This window comes from Schistocerca piceifrons, chromosome 4 (genome assembly GCF_021461385.2).
Source record: "Schistocerca piceifrons isolate TAMUIC-IGC-003096 chromosome 4, iqSchPice1.1, whole genome shotgun sequence".
NCBI lineage: Eukaryota > Metazoa > Arthropoda > Insecta > Orthoptera > Acrididae > Schistocerca > Schistocerca piceifrons.
The window spans coordinates 668,142,947-668,162,925 of NC_060141.1; positions in this window are offsets into that span (position 1 = coordinate 668,142,947).

A 19,979-nucleotide genomic window follows, 5' to 3' on the forward strand; every position below is an offset into this window, starting at 1 on the left:
AAACAGGTCTAGTAGGGGTTTGCACAAAAAGATTCAGTCTACAGATCTGTCGTCACAAGCCTTTAAAATGCTTGAGAATGACAGAATAGAGGGATGAGAATATTCAAAATCTAATATGCAGTCGCATAAACGATTAGTGCCGGAAATTTGCTATTAAACGATATTACATGTAGCAAGAACTGAAAGATTTAGTTGACAATGAAAGGGTGAAAAACTGCAACGCATTACTCCCTTGTCATTTGCAACAGTTTTCGATTAAACTGAACGGAGACTCTCTATGGTTTATGTATTACTACGAAGAACTTTGGGTTAATGAAGGGGCATGCCCCGGACGATTTTTAGATTTAAAACTCGATGTTGTTGAGTTTATGAAGGAGACAGAAGTGCATGGACGAAAACTGGAACATCCGGAATGGGATTTCTTACTTCGCGTTTTAAGTAGATTTGATGGTACTCTGCCCACAATAAGACACTGAAAGGTGATAAACAGCTTCTTTCTGCTTTGATGCGGATACATCTACAAAGAATATCGCGTTACAGGATGGATACATTGTGGCAATCACTGTCCAGCTTCCTAAGTTCATTGTTGCCTTTAACAATTTTAAACGTTTTGAAGACACTGTATATTTTGGTGCTGTTTTGTACAACGTTTTCTGTTTCAGATGAAAGCGCCCCTGGGCATGTGCAGATGTAATTGATTCACTTGCAACGTAATTCCCGTTTGTATGCTAAACTATTTATGACGTATACATGGTTTTTGTCAGGCACATTATGTACGCCTCCATAGCTGGATTAAAAAAGTGCTACAATATTTCGATTGACATATTTGTGTAAAAGAACTATTTTCGGTTAGAAAACTAAATAAGTCACGATTACGTGGCAACCGGAGTGCGAAAGTCTGAGAAATTGTCTGCGTCTGTCCGTATGCCGACAGTTTGCACCACATAAAAATTGTATTATGTTTTCAGAGCGTCAAAAACCAATTAAATAATACTGAAAATTTTTGTTCGTGAACTATGGAATCATTACAAATAAATATTTTATTGCTGACAAGATTGTTTTAACTCACTTTTTAAAGTACTTTTAGCTAAAGCATTGTCCTTCTCCACGGGAAGAATCCTCAAAAATTACATAATTACTTACAATAATTAACCAATTAGTAATTTATGTTTTTCACCACACTCTCGAATCAACTTGCAAAATCTGTCTTGAGAAATGTTTTCGCAAATGTAAGACAATGATTGATCCTTTGATTTGTTGTCTACAACTTGCAGCTTTCGCACCAACACACATTCACTTTTTAATCTATGAATTTTTTCGACCGAAATAAGTGGAGATGAGGGAATTTTATTTGATATCTACAGATATTTCGTGGTAAATTTAAGATCGTTGAAGTGATTTCATACTTTCATTGACTGAAATTGTTTGACAGATGAAAGTATTTTTTCGTTGCTTCACTCATGAAATAACAGATATCATCTTTAAATATAATTATTTCTTGAGTGAAGCAACGAAAAAATACTTTCATCTGTCCAACAATTTCAATCTATGAATGACATGTCCGAAAGAACAGATACCATCGGTGACCATGCAGCTTGTTAGAGTGCATGCAATGCAATGAATACTCCTACTGCATACAGGCGGTAATGTAAGTCAACGAGGACAGTTGAAAATATATGCACCGACCTGGACTCGAACCCCTGGATCTCCTACTTACATGGCAGACGCTCTGCCCTTCTGAGCTACGGAGGAAACATGATAATGCAACTGCAGGGACTTATCTCTGAGACGCCTCCCGTAAGACCCACATTCCCAACTTATTGTCCCGCACTATATTACCCATTATACTGCCACACATATATTGATAACCCAAAAAAAAATGGCCACTGCCCATATCGACGTTGGATGCTCCTGGTGACGTTGTGGGCACGTAATGCGGTAACAAAAGCACGTAAGCGGAGCAGACACAGAAGAGGCATCACGCTAGCGAGGGGAAAAAGGGGAAATACGTTTAGATAACTGACTTTGACAGAAGCCAAATTATTATTACCCAAAGCCTGTAAGCCAGTATCTGAAAAATGGTGAAGCTTGTCGAATGTTCACATGCTACTGTCGTGAGCATGTACGGAGAGAGGTAAGAGAACAGTGAAACTACCACTAGGCGCTAAATAGTCAGACGTGGACAACTCTTCACAGAACGTGGGCTAGACGAATACTTCATCTGAGCCACAAGTGCCCGCAGGCCGCAATTTGACTGGGAATTTATTGGTAGGCAAGAAGCAGAATATTGTATCTGGTGGAGTGTCATCGTCAGATGCACAGGTGACTCTGGACCTGTCTCAGGGAAGCGTTCTGGACCACTTGCAGTTCATATTGTGTATTAATGACAATTCAGACAATAATTGCCTCACACATTTCATATATGATTCAATTATCTATACTGAAGTATCGTCCGAAAGAAACTGAAGACATACTCAAACAGATTATGGATTGATTTCTTATTGATGAAAATATTGGCAACTTGCTGTAAATGTTAATTAATGGAAAGCTGTGGACTTAACGAGACGAAAAAGTAGTATCCTACGACTAGAGTGTCAATGACTCACAGCTGGAATTGGTCAACTGAGATAAATACCTGGGTGTAACAACTTTTAGGGATATAAAATGTAGCTATCAAATAGGCGTGGAGGAGATTTCTTATAAATCACAGGACAGACTCCCCTACGGACGATATAATAATAAGCACCCCTGGCGCAGAGAAACAGCTGAAAGATTTGAAAGTAAATAAATCACCAGGTCCGGATGGAATGCCAATTCCATTTTACCAAGAATACGGTATTGGCTCCTTACGAAGCTTGCATTTATCGTGAATCTCTTGCCCAGCACAAAGTTCAAAGCGCCTGGAGGAAGGTGCAGGTGACTCCACTCTGTAGGAAGGGTAAAAGAACGGACTCGCAAAACTACAGACCAATATCTCTAACTTCTGTCTGCTGCAAAATCGTTGAACACATTCTCAATTCTATAATAAATTTTGTTCAGACTGAGAAGCTTATGACGACGAATTAGCGTGATTTTAGAAAGCATCGCTCATGAGAAACTCAGCATGCCCTTTTGTCACAACATATACTGAGAACCATGGATGACGGGCAACAGGCAGATTCCATATTACTAGATTTCCGGAAAGCATTTGACACGGTGCCCCATTTCAGGCTCTTACCGAAGGTACGAACATGTAGAATAAGTTCGCAGATATGTGAGTGACTCGATGACTTGTTAAATAATAACACCCAATATGATGTGCTCAGAAACAAGTGTGCCCCAGGGAAGTGTGATAGGTCCGCTTTTGTTCTCTATATACATAAATGATTTGGCGGGCAGTGTGGGCAGCAGTCTACTGTTGTTTACTGGTTATGCCGTGGTGTACGGTAAGTTGTCGAAGTTGAATGACTGTAGGAAAATATAAGACGACTTAGACAAAATTTACAGTTGGTATGATTAATGGCAGGTAGCCCAAAAGTGGAATAAATGTAAGTTAATGCGGTTGAATAGGAAGAATAAACCTGAAAAGTTCGGATAGAATGATACTGGTGTCTTGCTAGACACAGTCAAGACGTTCAAATATCTGGACGTAACGTTATAAAGTGATATGAGATGGAACTAACATGTGACAACTGTGGTAGAAAAGGTGAATACTCGACTTTTGTTTACTGGGAGAAATTTAGGGAAGAGTGGCTCGCCTGTAAAGGAGACCGCATATAGGACGTTGGTGTGACCCATTCGTCAGTACTGCTCGAGACTTTTGGGATCTGTAACAGGTCGATTGAAGGAAGGCAGGGAAGCAATTCAGTGGAGGGCTGTTGTTCAAATAAAACTGAGAAGGTTCGGGAACTCAAATGGGAATTTCTGGAGGGAAGGCGGCTTTCTTTTCGGGAAACTCTACTGAGAAAATTTAGAGAACCGGCATTTGAACCTGACTGTCGAACGGCTCTGCTCCCGCCAACTTACATAGCGCGTAAGGACCACGAAGGTAATAAACGAGAAATTCGTGGTCATGTGAAAGCACACAGATAACAAACAGTTTTTCCCTCGCTCTATTTGCGGGTGGAACAGGAGGAAAAATGACAAGTATTGGTACAGGGTACCCTCCGCCACACACCTTATGGTGGCTTGTGGAGTATCTATGCAGATGCAGATGTAGAAACAGTTTTTCGACAAGTGTAATAATGGTGGTCAAGTGAGTTGGACCTTTACCGGTTAGGATAGCTTTGTTTGATCTACGGGACAGTGGAAAGAGATCCTGAAAGAACTTAACTAGCAAATGCTTCAAGACAGATGCAAACTATCAAGTGACAGCACACTTTGAAACTTTCTATAACCAACTTTAAGTGCCGAATCTGGGAATTTACTACAACCTCCATACATATCAATCAATAGCGACCGCAGTGATAATATAAGACTGTGATTAGTCTTATCACAGTGCGCACAGGGGCGTTTGAGCTATCCCTCCCGCGTGCCACACGTGAATGGAACGCGAATAACCACTAATAACGAGTCTAATGAGAAGTACTCTCAGCTACGCACTTCGTAGTTATTTGTAGAGGGTGTATGTAGATGTATAAGCAAAGAGTGTCACAGGAGGCTGGTGGAAGTTAAGTGGCCTCATAAGGAATGAGTAGATTATCCGTCGAATAGCTGACAAAGAAGTGTGTGCAAAATATTAAGCAGAAGAACGATTAGCCTAGGAATAATGTCCACGGTACTAGGAGATTGTGTTGAGTGACCATCCGGCAGATACTGTTCACAAAATATACAGCAGCGAAGTGGGCATCGTGAGCATACATTGCACAGCGGTTAAGCCGTCGCCACAAGGGGCCTAGTTAGCTAACGTTGACGTGGCGCTCTGCGGATTTTGTGACGACATTTCCGGCTCTTTCACATCGAGGAGCCATTTCGCCACGTTAAACACAAAATAAATTCTCCGATATTTCGGCAAAGTCGTACGTAAAGCAGAGTCAATAGGAAGCAAGAGCACTCCTTCCTTCACAAGCAGAGAGTAAGAAACTTGTTCAGTAGAAGCCCACATTCACTGGATTTTATGTTACACGTTACATACTGTAAACATTTGCTGTTTTAAGCAGCAACACATTGAATGTCACGACAACTAATCTTTATTGGTACGATTTGTTGTAATAAAATGACGGATGTATTGGTGATTACAGAATTTTCGAACTTATTCATTAATAGCGTGTTATGAGAGCAAGCTCTTTTAAGGCAATGACCCGTTGAAGAGCCATGAAAACGTGTCGTTCTTGTTTGGGTTTGTTATAATTAGATGTTAATTAATAACATTTCGGCGATTCAAGCCCTTAAAAGACTGTGGCATAAAGTACGATGTCCATAGAATCAGAATTTCAGGATAGCATTTCAGCAGCACTGCCTGGGCCACCACGTTGCAGAACCAGAAGTCGACTGTTAAAGCGTTAGCGTAGTGCTGTACACAATTCTTTCTTCACCTTCGCGTTTTATAAAAAATTGTGGGCCATTCTTAAGAAATTGATAGAAATAATTTCTGTAATATCTGATGTTATGTAAATGTAAGTGCAGTCTGTCAGGATTGAGTTCGTTCGATATGGCTAACTATTATGAGCTGCTCTTCTTACTGAGTGGACATATATCTTCCAGTTTTGTCTTACTACACGTTTATATTTTCAAGGATATTGAAGTTTACATTTATGCATGCCATAAACAGAACAACATGGCTAGCGTACGTTCAAGAGAGGAAACGTGTATTATAATAGAGCTAACATGGGAATTAAATCGGCGCACATTTTTTGAAAGAACTGTATGGTTTTCGAGCCGGATATTGCCGACAACTGTCTCTGGACAGCGCTGAGAGAACAAAATCACGCTAACCAGCTCGTGCCGTGTGCCGAAGGCGCTGTCTTCTGGCGTTGTATATCCTGTCGGCATACACGTAAACGTTAGCTATCTCTGCCATTGTGTCGATGGCTTTAGTTTCACTAGCTAACAGGCTGTGACTCGACGATTCAGCCCAAACCATCATCACTTATTTGTAAGCCAGTAATTATCGTTTCTGGAAGGTTATCGAATTTTCATACGTTTGTAATGTTTGTATATTCCGAAATATTCGTTACTGACATACACAATATTTTTCTGGAATATGTGATGTTTATATTAATTGCTGCTGTCTCCACTCAGAAGGACAATTCCCTTCTGATGGGGATAGTTCTCTGCTGGTTGTACATTGGTGTTCGTACAAAAACGTGCTTTCAGTTCTAAGGATTGTCGTTCATTGAAGTCTCTGACTTCGTATTTGGACTTGAATGTGGTTACAACGTGACAATACCAAGCATAAATTTGGCCCTAAGTTTTGGAAAAATTCGACCATAGTCGTTTGAGTTGCCCCACTAATCAACGATTTACTAGTAGCTATAGTTGCACGTAAGTTACGCCATCATGCCCTCACTAAAATCCCCACAAGCAAATCATACCCTTAAAATCATCCCAGAGTAATACTCATTTTATCTCGAATTTCCCAGAGTCATTTTCGTACTTTAAACATCACAGACATTTCTAAATTAACTAAAATCTAAAATTTTAAGCTTCCCATTCTATTCAACATTCAGGCACTGTAATGTGGTTTTGTAAGTAAGTCAGACGATGACGTAAAATAAATACTTAGTCCCCAAAACAATAAATCAATCAAAACGTTAATTAACAGTATACATTATAGAAGTTTTTCACCTTAAAACATAATTCTATACTGTTTCACTGTCTCTGATTTAACATTTTGGTCTGTTAAGCTGTCTGGATGAATGGTAGAAGGAATGTGGCATATATGTGATGTAGACGTCATAGAAATTGTGAATACTTACATGTGTTGGGCTAGGAAATCTGATAGTGAAAGCAGGTAGTTTTCAGTATTGTAGAAAAGTAACTTGCTTAAGTTCATCAACGATTAAAGACTTGGATAACCTGTTTTTATCTTCACTTTGGAAGTATGTTCTTACATAATTTTATCCAAACTGATTTCGGGACGAGGTTTGGTCCCAAGTGTCAGAGAACGCCGTTGTGTGAAGTGATGTATGAAGGTGATTGACTGCTGTGTTATTCGGCCAATCAGTGAAGGGATTTTTGGAGCGCTTTAAAACTGGGAGAGGATTTTTCTCCCGAGTCTAAAAGAATCCGTTGTCAGCTCTAGTGACGAGAGGTCACGTAGCTTTGAGCGGATTTCTTAACAAAAACTGAGTCTTTCTTTCAATGGATATAAATTCTGTGTAGCGTGTTGTACAGTCGTAACTTTCAGAATCCCAAAGGTGGTGACCTGCACATCATTTCAGCCAGTGTTGAAAGCTACTGAACACTGTGTGTGTTTAGAAACTCATCATTTGCTGATAATAATTGTAGGTTTTTCAGCATCAGGACTGAGTTCCTAAACTGGCTTACGCAGCGAGTAAGTGTGATGTAAGTGTGGAAGTATTTGTGTAAATTGTGCTTATTTTCTTTATTTCGTTTCTGGAACTGTATGCTGAGACGTACTTGTTAACAAAAGTATGTATACAGAGTGACAGAACAAATTGTTTAATACAAGTACTTTTCTTCTTTGAGTAATTACTGCCAAATTACGGAAAAATGGATTCAGTTCAACACCGTCATACAGTCAAACGCATATACGCCCCCTGGTGGCATGTATGGTGAACATTTATTCGTCGCTTCGGGGCACGCCGTGCTTCTGAACAACTCATTGAGTGCTTCTCGTGTTAGTAGAAAGGCAGAGCGTAAATCTTACCGTCACACTGTCATTACAAGGGTTTCCTTGTGCGGTATTATTCTGTGAGCGAACTAGATAACAATAACTTACGTTATGCAGTATAACTTAACCTGCATCAAAATAAACATAAATTTGTAATTAGAATAGTAAAACAGACCCGTCAAGGAGATTTTCATCCTTGATAATTGTTTTATATAAGTTGGTAATCCATTTACATGAGCAACATTTCCACAACCACAATACGTCAATGACCTTTTGAAAATACTACTAAGACTCTAGGCATTTTTTTTTTTTTTTTTTTTTTTTTTTACGGGGGAATTTTCTTTTCCGAGACAAACAACGAATTCTTCTAAAATAAAATTGGTACGTTGTAGAATTCACGTTTCCTAAACTGGTTAGAGGGCGTGTCTTCCTTGTTTTATTTATCAACATATTTTATATTTTTGATATTATGTAAATGCACGTCAGGGGTGTACTCACAACAAGTCCTTTATTTCGATGAAACACATACAGCATATTAGATTCTCCACAATTCAAAGTTGTACACATCACATGATTTGCAAAACATTTACATCAGTAAAAATATACACACATTGTTACGATAAACACATTTCAAAAACAATATCTAGACGGAACATTTGTTACAGTTGAAACAGAGATCCATAGTTTTCGTTGATACCCGACTCCAGCTTCCACGACTGGTCTAAAAATGGACGTCTCTTGGAGAGAATGCGGTTTCTTTTCTTTTCAGATTTCAATTTGTTTCCAAAATAAACGCCACTTCCTTCACTGCCCTGTATTTGTATTCTTTGAAGTTATCTTCGTTGATTAGCCTTGAATTAAGTCAAATCCTTACAGCTGTAACAATGGAAGTCTAGACAGGTGACTGACTGCATCCTACACCACGTTATTAAAGATCATATTCAGTGCGTCCACTATATACGTAGTGAACATCATCAGCACATCAACACCAATTTCGAAGAGAACAGACACAGTATGTTGACAACAATTCTCGTTCTTATGGCGATCTTCTTTGGTCGTCACTTGTCGTTAAAAGTGTATGTGATGAAATATTCTTCGTAATTATTGTCAAAAATGAGGCACATTCTCGTTTGAAAAGTGTTATTTTACGCAAGAATGTTATTCAAATAGTATTTGTCAATGGATAACATAAATACCTACTGCTGGCCAGTTACCTTTACTTAACGCACGAGGCGTCTGTTCAAAACCGTCTGGTTTGCCATAGAGTTCATCTACTTAGTTGATAGATACGTACTGATTTGTTGCGTGAACTTAGAAACCAAAGTGAAGACATGGAAGAAACTATGGTACTTTGTAATTTTGTCTCAAGTGTGGAGATGGTTTGGGGATCAAAAGAATCCTACAATAACATAAGCTTAAAATATTCCGAGTGTCAGTTAAAATACAACACATAACAATGAATAGTGATCAAATGTTTTCGCAACACTTAAAACTTCCAGAGACATGTTTTCTTTCATGCGGAAAATCGTGTTTTGTTATAGAAATGGAAGCTCGGAAACCAGATGAACTAAGTGTCAACTTAACATTGTCTGGAATAGCCAATTTTTAAGTGTCGGAGGTATATCATATAACCACGTTGACCACAGAAGTAGAACAATGTGGTATAACATAGTCGTATTGTTATCATTTACATTATGTCAGTTACAGACGAAGACTGGTCGAAGTTATTAAGTGCCGTACAACCAAAGCAGTTACGTGTCTTGAAATAAGCGTCTGGCAGTAATACTCTAATGCAAAACTCGTTTTTAGTCCACCGTAGACTGTCAGAACTTTGACGCATATAGGACTAAATGGGCTTTTACATATGAAACACACTTCGCCGACCATCTTTATCTGAAAATGGCCTCAGGTGGAAATAGGCCAACGATGTAAAACACAAGGTAAATGAAGATTATCTGTATAAAAACCAAATAACGAAAAGATGAGAAAACTTCTGACAGCCTACGGTGAACATTAACATTAGTTTCAGCATTCAGAAATTGCGTCGAAACTGTGGTCTCACATACGAAGAAACAATGAAATATATTTGGTGGATTGTAGCCGTCTTAGGCTGCAGAAGTCTGTTATGAAGTAAATAAGGAACAGGGGTGAGTGTGCACGAATTTCTTTAGCATCAGTTGACTGAATCCTCATGCAACTCCGCTGTGTTTTGTGAGTTGCTGTGGTGAAAGTTCACTACTTTCTTTTTCTGTGTGTGAAAGAATGGGCACTGGTAAAATGCGGCATCTTACCTCCTGAGAAGGTGAGGTTGCTCGAAAGGTAAATAATTCATCACGTTATATTTTCATGAAGTCGTGCACCACAGGTTTTATACATTTCAGAAACGTCAGATTACCGCCTCGAGCTGCTGATAAAATACTTTATTTATGCAACCGTTTTCAGTCCTCTGACCATCATCAGGTTCCTATATACCAAATAAATTAACATATAAGTAACATTATAGGCTTAAACTGTCACTGATCTGTTAACTGGTGTAAATGTTCACAACAATACACACGTTATGGAATGTCACGTACTCATATAAAAGTATACACAGCGTTAAGTTAGGCGAAATATGAAATCGTTATCGCCAGGTGATGAAACCACGAGTGATATACAAAAAATTAAAGTGCGCCATAACACTGTAATGTGACTCACAACTAAAACCACATTCACATTTGCAGGGAATCGCCTGTTATCATATCGCAATATAAATTTAAATTGATCGGTATTACACCTAACTGTCGCTTTAATGTGTCACATGAGATGCTAATATCACTACTTGTCTATGAAAGTGAGCGTGTTCTGTCTGTTACACAGTATATATTGAGACACATCCACTAGACGTACTATACATTGTATGTCTGTAAGACCTGTCCCATAAACGTTACCCTACGATAAATGCAGTTTACTTATGAATGTCACTACAACTCATTTCACACCGGTGGCTATGAGTACATGTAAGCCATTAATTGTACACATTTTGTTTTCTGTCACTGCAACTATGATTGTAACATGCGCAAATTGCTACAGGGCACCTGTTAGACTGCCCCAACTACTTGTCGTAGCAGATGACTCACAGTTTAGTAATCGTAAGGTTCTAGTCACTGTCGATGTATCTATACCTCTGTGAGAAACTTTGGCTCTACCAGTAAACAGTGATCAGCTTTTCAGTCACTTCTGTGTGGTATGCATCTGTTCACAGCGTTAACGCCGATTACACTTTTAACGTGGGTGAGTACACTCCCTACTACAGTTTTTATAGTCTGAGCCATTACGATAGGATGACAGGTAATTGTACACATGTGACCGAATAATATCTCTAACGTATGTGGTTTCTGTAATGAGTTACATCATTGTGTCATGGTATATTTTTAATCTTCATGTGTTATTTATGTTTTATTGTCTGGCGATAGACGACCGCTGTCTAGAACCGCGCGACCGCTACGGTCGCAGGTTCGAATCCGGCCTCGGGCATGGATGTGTGTGTTGTCCTTAGGTTAGTTAGGTTTAAGTAGTTCTCAGTTGTAGGGGAATGACTATATGATAGCAGAACAAACACTGGTAACAGTTACGTCTGTAAAATATCTGGGAGTATGCGTATGGAACGATTTGAAGTGGAATAATCATATAAAATTAACTGTTGGTAAGGCGGGTATCAGGTTGAGATTCATTGGGAGAGTCTTTTGCAAATGTAGTCCATCAACAAAGGAGGTGGCTTACAAAACACTCGTCCGACCTATACTTGAGAATTGCTCATCAGTGTGGGATTAGTACCAGGTCGGGTTGACAGAGGAGATAGAGAAGATCCCAAGAAGAGCAGCGCGTTTCGTCACAGAGTTATTTGGTAAGCGTGATAGCGTTATGGAGATGTTTGGCAAACTCAAGTGGCAGACTCTGCAAGAGAGGGGCTCTGCATCGCGGTGTACCTTTCTGTCCAGGATTCGAGAAGGTGCGTTTCTGGATGAGGTATCGAATATATTGCTTCCCCCTACTTCTACCTCCCGAGCAGATCGCGAATGAAAAATTAGAGAGATTCGAGCGTGCACGGAGGCTTTCCGGCAGTGTTTCTTCCTGCGAACCATACGCGACTGGAACAGGAAAGGGAGGTAATGACAGTGCCCGCCGCCACACACCGTTGGGTGGCTTGCGGAGTATAAACGTAGATGCATATGCAGATGTAGATGACCTCAGATGTTAAGTCCCATAGTGCACAGAGCCATTTCAACCATTTTTGCCTGGCGATAACGATTTTGTATTTCGCCTAAAGGATGGTTGGTTGGTTGGTTTGGGGAAGGAGACCAGACAGCGTGGTCATCGGTCTCATCGGATTAGGGAAGGATGGGGAAGGAAGTCGGCCGTGCCCTTTCAGAGGAACCATCCCGGCATTTGCCTGGAGTGCTTTAGGGAAATCACGGAAAACCGAAATCAGGATGGCCGGACGCGGGATTGAACCGTCGTCCTTCCGAATGCGAGTCCAGTGTACCTAAAGGATGCTGTGAATACTTTTATATGAGCACGTGACATTCCATTACATACGTGTTATCAACATTTACATTAGTCAACAGATTCGTGAAAAATGAAAGCACTCAATTTCAGAGAAGTTGCTGTTCTCATACACGTACAATTTTATGTATAGAGGCAGGCAATGAAAATTTGCACTGAGGCCGAAAATCAAACCTGGGTCTCCTGACATGTGCAGCGATAGTACAAGTGAAATGACACATTACATTTCTATAAGTACCTGCACCAAGGGTTTCAGGCTGGATCCCCCATTTACGTTCGATGCTATTCCAGAAAAAGGGGAGCCTCGGTAATGCTATTCATGAGTAATGGCGAACATAAAGCAGACTGTGCGGCAGTGAAAATTTGGATCGAAGAGGGAGGCGTGTCAGGATAATCCGTCCAGGTGTCTGAACTGCTGTGCCAGGGTGGCTCAGTGACCTACGCACCTGCCTAGTAAGGCGAAGACGTGGGTTCTATCCCTTACCTACGCACAAATTTTCACTCTGCGCTTCAATCTACATACATAAAACGGTTCGTGACAGTTCAAATCTTAAATGTTACTTATGTCTTACTTGATTTGCTGTACAGGAACATGAGGATGGTGAGATGCATGAAACTAATTGTATATCTAAAGAATTCATCAGCAAATCAAGGTAGTAATACGACATTTTTCTAATGGACGCTACTACTTGACCCATGTCTTCGAAATGCGACTTTACACACAGAATTATGGGTGTGCCAGTATCGACTCAAACGTAAGTCTTGCGCCGCTACAGGTGCTGGTAACTGACAGACATGTTCTACAGACAGTTGGGTAACCCTCGTACGTGATGACGTAACATTTCAGTGGACACAGGCGCGCTAAACGCAGCTCTCCTGCTGGCCAGACATGAGTGGCGTGCGGACCGTGACCACCTCGGTGTGCATGTGCTCCAGCAGGGGCAGGCTGTGCGGTGGAGACGCCGTCCTCTGAAGACTCGCCGGTGGTGGCGATCTCGGGGACAGCGCCGACAGCGCCGACGTCGACGCCGACACGTGGTCTATCTGCGCGTAGATGACAGGCTCGTGGCGTCGCCACGGGCGCGCCGCGCGCTCCGCTTCGGCTGGCGGCAGGCGCAGCTCGGCGTACGTCACTTCCGGCTGCTCGTCCGCCTGCCGTCGACAGCCCTTCGACGGCCGCCGCAAAGTGGTCTGCAACCGCAAAATTCGTTACGTCAGCCCATGTGTGGCTGCTGGCGATGACGACGCCACCGGACCATTTGGAAGTCAATGCATCGCCTATGTTGTAAGTGGACATATTTCCGGCCCGTGAAACGCAAATTGAAGGACGAGCACATGCAATAATCTCACACGGTATTGAACAGAAAGTACCAAAAATTTACACGTAAGCAGTATCGTAATGAAAGTATCGTACTCATAGAAGTATCCAAAGAAAAGTATCGATGCCCAGAAATATCGACACTAGTCACACGTAATCACATCTATTGAAATATGTAATAGTCTATTCACTGTCTCATCATATTGTTAAGTAAATTACTTCACCTTACTGTTGTGCTGGAGCGTTTTTTTATCTTTTTTTAATTTTTCAAACTTCTCCTGAAGACATCAAATTTTTTAAGCAGCGTTTACTCCACTCTTTATTTCTACCTAATTTAGGAAAATCTTGCGAAGTTCTACATTTATTAGTCGCCTTTATGTCTGCTGATACAGAAATATTTGTACCTAAATTGGTGTAAACGTCGATAAAAAACCAACAGTATCTCGGAGACACTGTCCTCTGAAGACTCGGTGGTCGAGGGTACCTTATACTCATAGAAGTATCGAAAGAAAAGTATCGATGCCCAGGAATATCGACACTAGTCACAGATAAGCTCATCTACTAAAATGTGTAATGGTCTATTCACTGTGTAATTACTTTGTTAAGTAAATCACTTCACCTTAATGTTGTGCTGGAGCGTTTTTTTATAGAACTTTTTTCATGTTTCGAATTTCTCCTGAAGACATCAAATTTTTTAAGCAGCGTTTACCCCGCACTTTATTACTACACAGTTTAGCAAAATCTTGCTAAGTTCTACTTTTATTAGGCGCCTTTCTATCTGTTCATTCAGAAATATTTGTGCGTAAAATAGTGTAAACTTCAGTAAAGAAACAACAATAACTCGATTCATGGATACAGGAGGTTCCAGATGAACGAACAGAGAACGAAACATTGTTAACGTTGGCGAAGCGTGGCAAACGTTTTGGAATCCACAACCTGACATTCAGACACCGCTTCTTCAATTGTTGGAATGATGGTATTAACATGTTCAAGTCATAGAGCAACCTATGTACCACCCCAAGTAGGTCACCCCAAGTAGGGCAACAAGGCCACCCGAAGTGGGTCACCCCAAAGTACCGCTATCCAAGATGGCGGCCATGACGCAAATACATGAAGTCAGCTGATGACGCGATTGACGTCATTGAAGATGGCGGCAAGATAGGTCAATTGGACTACCTCCAAAAAACCTAATTCACACCATCCTAGGAAGTGGCGGGAATTTTGGATTTTGGAAGGGAGATACGTCAATTGTGCTACCTCTACTAACCTTCCTAGGAGCTGGACATAAATCTTTATGCAAATAATTATAAGCACTACCACCATCAATTGTGTTTGCCATCCCCTTCGAATTTTGCTCTAAGACCTCACATTCAATTCGAATATAATTTATTTAAATTTGTATTATTTTTTTAAAGTTTGTTTGAATGTTTATAATTTTTTCCATTTATTTGTATTATCTACCTATAGCATTAGTCTCCTGTTACCACCACAATGAGTTGAGATGTCGATAAGTGTATTACATGCACTGGACATGAGTCTTAGAACCACTACAACCTCCAAGTGTGTTCACGAAATTTGCGCTAACAGCTGATGGGGGTTAGTATGGTGTTTCCATTCAATTCTAATATAATTTATTTAAATTTATTATCTGCGTCATTAGTTTTGTGTTACCGCCACGAGACGCTGAGTTATCGATGCTTCTCGGTATGTCACGTTGTCGGCGGGCTGTATGTGTGTGTCTTATTATCAGCGCAATTCCCACACATATACACTCCTGGAAATGGAAAAAAGAACACATTGACACCGGTGTGTCAGACCCACCATACTTGCTCCGGGCACTGCGAGAGGGCTGTACAAGCAATGATCACACGCACGGCACAGCGGACACACCAGGAACCGCGGTGTTGGCCGTCGAATGGCGCTAGCTGCGCAGCATTTGTGCACCACCGCCGTCAGTGTCAGCCAGTTTGCCGTGGCATACGGAGCTCCATCGCAGTCTTTAACACTGGTAGCATGCCACGACAGCGTGGACGTGAACCGTATGTGCAGTTGGCGGACTTTGAGCGAGGGCGTATAGTGGGCATGCGGGAGGCCGGGTGGACGTACCGCCGAATTGCTCAACATGTGGGGCGTGAGGTCTCCACAGTACATCGATGTTGTCGCCAGTGGTCGGCGGAAGGTGCACGTGCCCGTCGACCTGGGATAGGACCGCAGCGACGCACGGATGCACGCCAAGACCGTAGGATCCTACGCAGTGCCGTAGGGGACCGCACCGCCACTTCCCAGCAAATTAGTGACACTGTTGCTCCTGGGGTATCGGCGAGGACCATTCGCAACTGTCTCCATGAAGCTGGGCTACGGTCCCGCACACCGTTAGGCCGGCTTCCGCTCACGCCCCAGCATCGTGCAGCCCGCCTCCAGTGGTGTCGCGACAGGCGTGAATGGAGGGACGAATGGAGACGTGTCGTCTTCAGCGATGAGAGTCGCTTCTGCCTTGGTGCCAATGATGGTCGTATGCGTGTTTGGCGCCGTGCAGGTGAGCGCCACAATCAGGACCGCATACGACCGAGGCACACAGGGCCAACACCCGGCATCATGGTGTGGGGAGCGATCTCCTACACTGGCCGTACACCACTGGTGATCGTCGAGGGGACACTGAATAGTGCACGGTACATCCAAACCGTCATCGAACCCATCGTTCTACCATTCCTAGACCGGCAAGGGAACTTGCTGTTCCAACAGGACAATGCACGTCCGCATGTATCCTGTGCCACCCAACGTGCTCTAGAAGGTGTAAGTCAACTACCCTGGCCAGCAAGATCTCCGGATCTGTCGCCCATTGAGCATGTTTGGGACTGGATGAAGCGTCGTCTCACGCGGTCTGCACGTCCAGCACGAACGCTGGTCCAACTGAGGCGTCAGGTGGAAATGGCATGGCAAGCCGTTCCACAGGACTACATCCAGCATCTCTACGATCGTCTCCATGGGAGAATAGCAGCCTGCATTGCTGCGAAAGGTGGATATACACTGTACTAGTGCCGACATTGTGCATGCTCTGTTGCCTGTGTCTATGTGCCTGTGGTTCTGTCAGTGTGATCATGTGATGTATCTGACCCCAGGAATGTGTCAATAAAGTTTCCCCTTCCTGGGACAATGAATTCACGGTGTTCTTATTTCAATTTCCAGGAGTGTAGCTGAACGACAATGTGGCTTATCGCAAGGTCTCGATAACTCAGCCTCTTATGGCGGTAACAGAAAACTAATGTCGTAGATAATCAATTTAAATAAATTATATTCGAATTGAATGGAAACACCATACTAATCCCCATTAGCTGTTAGAGCAAATGTCGTGTACACACTTGGAGTTTGTAGAGGTTCTAATTGTTTAAATAAAGACTTACGTCCAGTGCATGTAATACAGCTACCGATATCTCAGCCTATTGTGGTGGTAACAGGAAACTAATGCTGTAGGTAGACAATAAAAGTAAATTTAAACAAATTTATAAACATTTAAACAAATTATATTCGAATTGAATGTAAAGTCTTAGAGTAAAATTCGAAATTCGAAGAGGATGGCGATCACAATTAATGTTGATAGTGCTTACGTCCCATTCCTAGGAACAGGCGACTTAGGTTAGTGGAGACAGCGCAAGTGCCATTTCTTTCCCGCCATTTTTAGGTTAGTAGAGGTAGCGTAATTGATCCATCTCCGTTTCAAAATTCAACTTTCCGCCAGTTCCCAGGACGATGTGACTTAGGTTGGTGGAGGTAGTCCAATTGATCTATCATATCGCCATCTTGAATGACGTCAAACGCGTCATCACATGACGTCACCTGACGTCACGTAAGTGCGTCACGGCCGCCATCTTGGATAACGGTATTCTGGGGTGACCCACTTGGGGTGGTGTCCTTGTTACCCTACTAGGGGTGACATACATGGGGCGGTACATAGGTAGCTGTACTAATTGTTCACTCGTTGAAAGTCTTGGAAATGAGACTTGCACTCAAAGTTTTCTGAACTAGTACATACATATCGGCGATCATGGACTGTGTAGAGAGCACATGGGTTTCTTTTAGGCTAGACGGTAGTCTGAGGTACTCGGCTGAATATTCTCCAGACGATACGGTGATAGCGAAATCAGACCGCGTTCAGAGTAAACAACTTATACCGTCAAAATCTTAGCAATAAATTTTCGAAGTACTCTTAACGATGTTCCCAAATCTACTGCCTTCCAGGAAAGTTACCGCGCTCAGATTATTATTGGGACCGGAAGCTGGCAGAAGGCGGAAGTAGAAAGCTCTGAAATATTTATCGAGTGATAGAACGTATATCGGAAAGACAGATTTGACGCCATACGAGGGTGAGTGTTCACTGCACTTGACTAAATGATTGTGTGGAAGTCTGTGTTGAGTGTGACAGTGAAGTTATCTGGCCGTCTATAACAGGCTTAGGTGAAATCAGCTTAATTATTGGATGTCTTTACTGGACAACTGATTCCTCTGTGTCAGTTTTAGAGACAATAAAACTCTTCTGAATTTGGCACCGCATTGTCAACTATAGAATTCCAACGTCTCGGCGACTATTGCAAGACGCACTTCAGACGAGCTAGTCGAATGTTTGGATGATGCAGCAGCCTATATTCGTGAAATACCTGCTTGTTTTCCAAGTGTTGGGCAATCGTTAGCAGCTGATCTTACACGAGAAACTGCGGCTCCCTACAGATTCTCCACATGGGTGAAAATTACGTGATGTTTAGGTAGTAAACTGCATGTATTGCAGTGAGTAAATTTGTATAAGAGGCGATCAAAAAGTTTCTGTTCGAAAGCCGTAAAGTACTGAACCGGTATGCCAATCTGGCAAAATCGCAGTGAGCATTGAGGCAATCATCCGTTCGACGCCAACAGTTGAAGATACCCGTTTGGTAAAACATTATGTCTTGCTTCATCAAGAAGTCCTTAACTGCCTGTTGCACATCTTCATCCGGCAGGATCCCTTTTCAAAGGGAACAAAGAAGTGATAATCCCACGGCGAGGGATCAGGACTATTAGGTGGGTGCTGGAGTGTCTCCACGTATCCGTAACAAACGAGGATGGCCTCCCACAGCAACTGGCGTCTTGTGCTGAACCGCTTCCAGCACAGAACTTGGATCATGATTCCACAATGGTGGGTTTCGACTGACATGCTGCCTTATACACATTATTCATTCGCTGACAGATCTTTACCGATGTTTATCCTTTGGAAGTGATGGAAAGAATAACAATACGTTTGTCTTGTTTGGACTAATTTCGTAATAAAGTCGCCGTACCTCATGTTTCTCCCTTTACTGCACGCACTTTGGGAAGATACAACGCCACAGTGTTCCCCTGCCTATATGTCGTTGCTCATATACTGGCATCGGAGTCGCGTTACGTCTCATATAAGCTGCAGCAACGGCCTCAGACAGACTCTTTTTGATCGCCCCCAATATTTTATTCCCAGATAGGTGTGTAAAATGTTTTAATTCTAAGAGCAGGTACATGAAAACGAAATATCACTTAATACGAAATTTATGTTGCAACACCTTTGTCCCATTATCAGTGGGATCATCAAATGGCAAACAACGTTTTTAGGAATACTTACTGCACTGAAATTTAGGCCTATAGCTATCCACTGGTTGCTTCTAAATAAGGATATATTATAAATATTATACAATAGCCTTATATTCCTATATATTGGCGATTACACACAAGTAGTGTATCAATGTACTCTTTGGCCCAATTTGACCTTCATCCAACAGCCGAATCTCATGCAGTGACAGGGGATAGTGCACGATGTCATCATGCTGCCCACCTATTAAGCTATGTCCCACTTCCATCCTCTTCCAATCCCTTTCCACCGGACACATCCCAGTATTTTACTACCCATTAAAACGAAACAGTCAATCACACCACATCACATCACCAGCCACTGAAACGAAACAGCAAGTGAATAGGCACGCCATCTGGCGCTATTTTTCCTCTTAAGGTACACTCATTGGCCAATAAGAGAGTTTTAAGAAAACCCGTTTGTATTTAGATCTCCAGGTAATAGCCTATTATGTTAAGAGCCATTGGAACGAAACAGTCTTATGGTGCTTCGTCGTCATCTTTTCCATTTTCAAAAGCATCAAAATGATCTGAATTTTACGCCATGTTCAAAAATATTCGATTACTTATCAAAACACGTATCAGATGTGAATTACATAATTTCCCACTCAAAAGTATGTAAGCACATGCTCACAACACACACACACACACACACACACACACACATCTGAGACATCTGAGTCTTCGCCATCTTCAGTAGTCTCTGAATTACTATAA